Here is an 8,846-nt window from a genome sequence, read left to right on the forward strand (position 1 = left end):
AAAAAAGAAACAAACAACGTTCTTATAATACTATAATATATAAATTAGGCAAGTGGACACAATGTAACAATTCTTTATATTTAGGTGATGAAGATAATGATCCACATGTGAAACCTGTGGTTGATTTTGGCATTGGAATCGGAAATATGCTTTTCGAAATCGGAGAAAAACATAACAAAAATAAATAGTCCATCACGAGTTAAACTAAGGCGTTGCGAATTAAGTTATCCTGTTCATCTCTACTTTAAACCTAGCAAAATACACACCGAAAAGGGGTACAATGACGTCTAATGTTTTACACACACGTTGTTTTAAAAATTAGTCAATACACAACACAACTTACACATCTAGGCTACTGCACATACAATCAAGATAACCTCTCCATTATCCAGGATAAGCATATTATAAAAATAGTCATTATTTAGATTTTTATTTGAATAGGCGAATACCATAGGATTTCGGTAAATTGTATCATGCTAAGACCTATGAGGAACACTGAAAATTAGTGTATTGAAATAGCTTTAGATATTGTATATGCTTTTTTTTTATTGCAAATATATTTGATCAGTATGCAACAAAGATTAAAATTAGATATTAATAATATTTGTATAACAAGCTTCTTATACAACGTATTTGATGAAACAAAACAAAATATATGTGCGTGTATATTTTTAATATGAAATAGTTCTACAATTGTCTATTGACATGATTGATTTAAATTACTTTAATTGTTGTTTTGAATGAACTTTTTATTATAACAGATTGACTGTGTTATATATCTATATTTTTACCGATTCGGCAGTATACATTCTCTATTGATTCGTTGGTATTTAAATATTTTATCTCAAGAAAATCTTGCACGAAATAAAGATTGTGAAATTACTTTATAATTTAACATCCCTTTTTGTTATTTCGAAGTGAATTACTATTTGACCTTCAATCTGCTTTTGAATTTTACAAAATCAATACGTTTTTAAATATTTTAGAAGGTCTTCTGATTACAAAGTCTTAAGAATTATCTACTCTGTCCTTGAGTGGTAAGTGACATTTCATGTTTTTTACTACTGAACTATAGTACGTTTAATTGTAAAGTAGTAAAGATGTTTGAAACAAGTAATATTTGTCCAGCTTTTCCATAAAAAACTTTTTTGTGAAACAACTTTGAATTCTTTACTAAAAACAAAACTTTATTTGCAGACCCTCAGTTTTTTTAGTAATGAGAATATAGAAAACATAATCGAACTAAAATATTTAAGCTGATTCGAACTCAAAACAGCATAGTACAAAAGAGCATATATGTAGTTCCAATATCAATTAATTATATCGTGACAAAAGACATGTAAAAAAAAAGCAAAATCCTTTCATTATTACATTGTACTGTATTTGTCTTCAAAACAACGTTGGCCTCGGTGGTCGAGTGGTCTAAGTAGTCGAACTACTGTATCACTAGCCTGTCTACACCGAGGTTGTGAGTTCGAAACCCGCACGTGGGAGATGCACTGTACTTAATCTTAATTGACTAAGATTGTCAGTTGTTTCCTACTGAAGGTCGGTGGCTCTCTCCGGACACTCCGGCTTCCTCCATCAATACAAACTGACTGCCACTAAATAGCACAACAGTGCTGAAAGTTGCGCTAAACACCATCAATCAATCAATCTTCAAAACAACAGATGTTCATTCTTTGTACAGCTTTTCATATTTAAAACAACCATTTATGAATTTATTCTCTCCGCACAAATGAACGAATTTTGCAAGTCACACTTGATCAGAATAAATGTTATTTGAAGGGTTGATAATTAATCAAGACATTAAAGTGTCATCTTTTTTTCAATCTGGAACTACTTTTCTAAATCATAAAAATACCTAGCCCTCAAGTATAAACGTCAGGCTTCCAGTGAAGATATACTATCAATGGGGACAATTTTCATTGAAATACAAATTTCAAATTGATCAAAAGATATATATATATTTTGAAAATTTTTCAAAGAAAATTTGAGAATTCTCTGTTTTGTTTTCTTTTTTGAATGGGAATGATCTGATAATAGATAACTGACAAGGTAAAAAAGAACAAATTGTACCAGTTTTTATTGATCTTCAAGCTAATTACTAGGCCAAATCCAACTAAGTAAGACATTACGTGACTTTGATGACGTAGCGAGATGCCATTTTGTGTCATTTGTCCCATATAAAATGCATAGGTGCTTCAATAAAGTTCAATTTTCTCATTAATATGACCCGTTTTCCTTAGTATTCGAACATAATTCTACCTTAAAATGTTGGTCCTGGCAGTTTAAGTTTTGATTAAATTACGTCTCAGGAGATTCGTAAAAATCGTACTCTTTTTGTTATTTCCCCGTTGTCTCAATGGTAACACTAGCGACCGCATGTCTTCTTGTACATCAAATTCACAAATTCCGTTGATGAAAGTAATCTTTTGCAGCTATATTGAAAATTTCAACACATATATTTAGCAAAGGAGGATACTTTTAACAGTTTAAATCGAGAGGAAATTACGTCCAACATCGATTTAAAAAAGTGAATTATTTGGTATTTTTCAAAATGGCGGATGTGTTTGGCAGTGTCGCATGTATTTTTATACATCTTTTATTTTTCATGCAGAATTTGTGCTGTTTCTGTTATTTTCTTTGTTGATATTCTGATTAATTTGTTTTTCAGGTAAAATTGAGAATGGAAATGGGTAATGTGTCAAAGAGACAACAACCCAACCAAAAAACAGAAACAGCCGAAGGCCACCAATGGGTCTTCAACACAGCGAGAAAATCCCGCACCCGGAGGCGGGCTTCAGCTGGTCCCTAAACAAAAATGTGTATTAGTTCTGTGAAAATGGACGTCACACTTATCTCCAAAACATTTAGATGAATTTAAATTAAAAAAACATACAAGACTAACAAAGGCCAGAGAAACTTGACTTGGGACAGGCGTAAAAATGCGGCGGTGTTAAACATGTTTTGTACGATTTCAACCCTCCTCTATACCTCTAGCCAATGTAGAATAAACAAACACACAGCAATACGCACAGTAAAACTCAGTTCAAAAGAGTCTGAATCCGATGTCAGAATAGATAACAAAAGAAACTAAGCAAAATGACAATGATTTATAAATTAACAAAGGACTACTAGCAGTTAGTGACATGCCAGCTCCAGACCTCAATTAAACACAATCCCTACCGTTAGGGGTTTAGTATCATACCAACAAAAAAATATATGAGTTGAACAGAACCCGTATTATGCCAACAACTGGTTTTAGAATAAATGTGTTTATTTCCGATGCAAAGACCCTATGAGTGAATCAATATTAATACCAAAATATGCCATCATTAATGACCTAACAACAGTATCGTAACTATATCCCCTCTGAATAAGTCTGTTTAAAGGTTAGGTGCATACATACTGAATTGGTTTTGATAATTGTTATGGCCGTACAGAAACCAATAGTTGTTCACACAACTGTTTCCGTTGGTTTCCGATTGTTCTCTGATTGACAATTATACACATCTCTTTATGTTTACATTTGTAGCAAATTTATTCATCACGAAGATGTATGCTTTCACATAATGCTATATTTAACACGGTACAAATAGAAGGCTACTTCATTTTTTAAGAAATACCATTTAAATCAAAGATATTTCTTTTTTTAATTTTTTGTTTAGGATTCATAAATAGGTTAAAGTAGAAATCCTACTTTTTTGTTTGCATCTATACTAGGCTGCAGTAGTTAACCGATGCTCTAATGAGCCCCCTCATGCGGGTGTCCAAGTAATCACATAATCACAAATGTTTTGCCAATATAATCACATAATCATTAATTTTTTTTTTAAACAAGATAATCAAATAATCAAAAATACAGTCCTAGATTATTAAATAATCATGAAATATTTGATCTGGTATTCAAATAATCACTATAAAAACAGCAAAGTAATCATATAATCAAAAACCCCATGAAGAGGCTTTCTAATCTCGTTTATTTGTATGTTTATATAAAGCTGGTAAACAAATCTAAGGTTTTTACAGGCACTCCAAAAAAACTGATACGTCGAAAAAATAGTAAAAAACCTGTGTAAGCATACTAAGCAGACATTTACTTAGTATGTGTCTTCTGTTATTTTTACTAAAAAATCTGTCGATGGTATAGTTGAATTACTGAATTTTTTCAAAATTGCCTGAATTTGCCTTTTTAAAATATACATAAATAAAAGCAAATGAAAATCATCGAAAGCTACAATGAAAACAAAAATATGTAAAGCGGCTCATTAACGGGCAACATTTTCTAAAAGGAGTCAATTGATGAATACTTCCGATCAAATTATTTGTAGATACTCCCTTGTTTTAGTTAACCTCTTCACAATTTCTCCCAATGACAACAGTTTTCACACAAAAAAGCAATGGTAAAGTGTGTTATATATGCAACTTTACTTAACCAGATTTTAAGCAAGTATTGCTATAATGACTAAACTGGAAATTTCATTTAGTACAGTCAGAGAAGATTTGTTTCAAATGTTAACGATGACAGACGATAAACGACTGTCACCGCAAGGTTCTCGCGATGACTTCAGCTTAGAAGGTCATCCGGTCTAGGTGAACTATAAATTAGATTGCATTTTCTCCTATCAGAGTCACACGTGTGCCCGTTCGTTGTCTAAAAACATTGCTCAAGAATATGGAAGTAAAAACGAAATGGCGCAATTGAAATTATTTTTAACATTCACCAATGAGTCCAACAAAAACTCCCACCCCCCCTTTTTCCCCTAAAAAAGATTTCTATTTGACATAAAACGTATTTCTTTTTCTTAAAATGTTAGAAAAGCAATATTCAAAATGTTAGTACTTAAGAACATACAAATTAGTTTTTACTATTTTATAAATGTATTTTGTGTAAAACAAAATACGTCACAACCTTTTTAAAATCTTATTCTTAACGTACACATATCGCAAAAACATGTCATTTAACATTTATGAAATTAATTTGATTGATTGATATAGCGAAACAATGTTTCAAATAATGATAATACCAAAGGAAAGTCAAACTACAAGTCAAAGCAAATTGACAACGAAATGACAAAAAAAAAAAAAACGAAAATCGACCAAAAAAGACATTCAGCAGTCTTCTGAACATAACGTTGAAAACTAAAGACTTCTTTCTATAGTGAAGGTGATTTGAATACGTGTTTTATAGTTATCTAGTTTGTTTGAAAAACAACTGTACGCGAAGTTGAAAAAGGATTCAAATAAGTATAATCTGCAATCCTCTTCTAATAGAAAAAACAGAACTGCCATGCCATGTTGTTTGACAGAAGGTTTTATTTCATCATGGTTCTTCAAATGCTGTATTTATTCACCATACTACTAGTAAAGAGACAATTAGGGTAACTTATTTTATAAATAGCAAATCAGTTGATGAATTGAATTACCATACCAAACCAAACTTGTGCATTTTGTGTAGACAATTTATTTCAGATAAATTTTTCGAAAATGATTCACACTATCAATCGATATTCAAAGGCGTAAGGTATACATGTCCAGAAAATATCTTTACTGTTATGAAAAGATAATTTGGATAATTTTAATCAAAGCAGTTGATTACTATTATACCGGAGTGTTGTACTTGTTAATATTTTGCTAAATCTAGACAACAGATTGTCGAACTTATAATGTTCATTTATATCTTTCTAATCGTCGACAGCTTATTATCTTCTTTTGTTATTTTTTCCGTTATTATTGGTTACCTTCACACCATACGAACTTCGTACTGTATGCTGTCTTTTTAAATCTTTTTATTGGAGCGTGACTGATAAGTCTTTTGTAGATGAAACGCGCGTCTGGCGTTCAAAATGTTAATCTGAGTATCTATGTTTATTTATTAACTTTGGTGTTCTTCTGACACAGACATTGCTCCAAAAGATTTATGAGATAGAACGATTGAAACCAACATTTCATACGTTTTGATGTCATAATAACTTATTTGTTAACCGATACTATACGTCGTGTCTGTGTATCATCTCAATAGCGACACATTTTCATAGTCTAAAGTCTTCATATAATTTGTTACCAGAATAGTCGCCCGATCTGTAAGTTTAAAGATTGTTTCCTATTCCTGATTGTGACATTGTTACTGCATGTGGACTCGAATGGTGGAGTATGCATGCACAGCGAGAGACGCTTACCCTGTCAACGCACTAGGTCTCGTTCCTTTTGGAATTCATGCAAATTACTCAAATTGTGTTTTGTGCTGTAACTTGTGTAATTTTCATCTTCTTAATGAGTTGATGAGACAGCAGTCTCTCATTTGTACGACAGAAACGGTTTTTTTTCATAACATTACTGCCACTACTGTATATATTTTCAACATATTTCATATCGTTAACACGTCTTTTCCCTATTCAAGTCATATGGTGAAGGAATCAATGATTCAAAAACGGATGGCCTAAAACGGTTGATGAATACTTTGTCGGATTTTTTCAATAACAAAATCTATCCTTCCATCTGAAAAAACAAACCGCCTGCGCTGTGCCCCATGTTTAAGTTCACAAGGTCAACTAAGTTATATATTCAGTTGGGTGATGTCATGACTTGTACATCAGTTTATCTTGATTACCAGACATTTTACTGACCAAAATAAATTAAATGCGACAGATATTATGACTGGTCCGACCGGTCTTAGGACCAAAGTCAGGTCTTTAGACATGTCCGCGACTTGACTGAAATAAACTCCGAAATCTATGCTGCACATAATTTATCTTCGATTCGGAAAGTTCAGATTGAACCAGGCTTGTTCTAAATTAACTTTGAATCTGCTCTGCTCTGCGCTTAGTTAACTTGAGATCAAAACTGTTTTGTATAAATTATTAACATATAACAAAAATGATTTTTTTCCATATAAGCAATCTGCATAAAAGTTGATTGGATTATAAATATCCCCTGATCTTCCTGTAATAGAACAGAGAAAATGTTTTGGTTACACTATTAAAATTCAAACAGATTACGAAAATATACATTCATGTGTATACTACATGTTTTAATCAAAAACAAATCCGTTATAAGATATAACAATCTGTGTATATTTGTAAGTTTAAAAACTTGGTTGTGAAAGGATCGATTAACACTGGCATCATTTGATCTTAATATTGAAAAATGAAATTCCGGTATCATATATCCGTTAGTTTGATAACTCAGGAATAATCGATTAATATAAAGGACACACACATTAATATGCATAAGTAAAGAAAATTGTCAGTTTTAATAAATAAAGTTCCAACTTCCTTGACAAAATAAGTTTTAAATTTGTTCCTGTATAATCAAAGACATGAATGAGTGTAAAGTGTTATGTCAAATTTGTATATGTAGCATTTATATGAATTGTATTCAAACAGAATATTGGTTCTTATTTCACAACAATTGGCTTTAGACATTCGATATCTCAATGTGATTAAAGATATTTCGATTGAAAGATATATAAAATATTGGAATGATAATCTTCAACAGAATGCTGCAGTGAATAAGATTAAATCATGACCTTATTTGGAATATAAAGATTTTTTTCAAAAGAGATTATTTAACTGATGTTAAGATTTTTGATAATTTAGTTCAAAATGAAGTATTTATTTATTGTTAAGATTTTTGATATTAGAAAGCTTTTCATCAATTTCACCATTGATCAGAGTAGTTATACAAATATAAGTGAACATTATACGAATTTGGAAATTTTGTTCTTTAATGGCAATTAAAGATACCATTTTGTTTTCTTATGGAATGATCAGCATTCGATCACATCGACAACTTATTTTATATTCTGTAAGTTACAAAAACACATATATTTGTCTTCTTTTGTGTGGTCATGACAAAATATGTAACACCGTGGCTTTGAGTTGTTATAAATGTTTCACAATTAGAAAGCAACTACTCAAGTTAGCTAAATATTTTTATTAATGGGAAGTCTATAAAAACTGTCAAAATCATAATCTATCATTTATCGAAACCAGGAAAAAACAACTGCCATATTCCTGACTTGGTACAGGCATTTTCCGAAGGAAATGGTGAGTTAAATCTGGTTTTATAGCTAGCTAAACGCTTCATGTGTATGACATGTGGTTTATAGTTCCTGTTTATTGACAAAATTTGGTGAACAACTCAAACAAACATAATCAGGTTAATGTGCCAGTAATTGGGATCCAGCAGTTAAAACTGTGTAAACATACATTACAGACATACAACACAACTGACTAAAAAATTAAACAAACATAAAAATTAACTTATGTCTGTTCATAGTCATAATTATCCTTTGAAGCATACCTCCAAGACACAATGATTTTGAATTTGGGAATAACCTGCTTTTTAGGATTTAGCTGTTGAAATATTTTTTTTCATGTTCATTCAACTTTCTGACTATTATCAAGTACGATTCTAGACGTGCACAAGATGAGAACAACATTTTGCGGAATTTTTCATCTGTGTGATATTAACACCTGACCACTTATTGAAATGTCCAATGTTAAGCCTATTTTGCATTGGAATGGAGATGTTCGTATTGTATTTTAACCATGGTACACGTAAAATGGTTTTACAGAATTTCGCAGTTCCAAACGATTTCTAAAATAGCTTAAACAATTGTTTATTTTTTATTAACCGCTCATTATTATTCTTAAAGGCTGTTTCGGTATAATAGAATGGATATTGCCATCGTACAATGTATGAAGTGAATATTTCAATCATATGAAAACAGTTATTGTATATCTTGTTATATTAAACATTTTTGTTTCTCACTTTTTATCTGTGAGAATGTTTAGTTTTTATACTGAACTAAAGAAAATCTTATGTATGAATAGGCTCTA

The sequence above is a fragment of the Mytilus californianus genome, unplaced genomic scaffold, assembly GCF_021869535.1.
Source record: "Mytilus californianus isolate M0D057914Y unplaced genomic scaffold, xbMytCali1.0.p SCAF_8, whole genome shotgun sequence".
NCBI classification, from domain to species: Eukaryota; Metazoa; Mollusca; class Bivalvia; order Mytilida; family Mytilidae; genus Mytilus; species Mytilus californianus.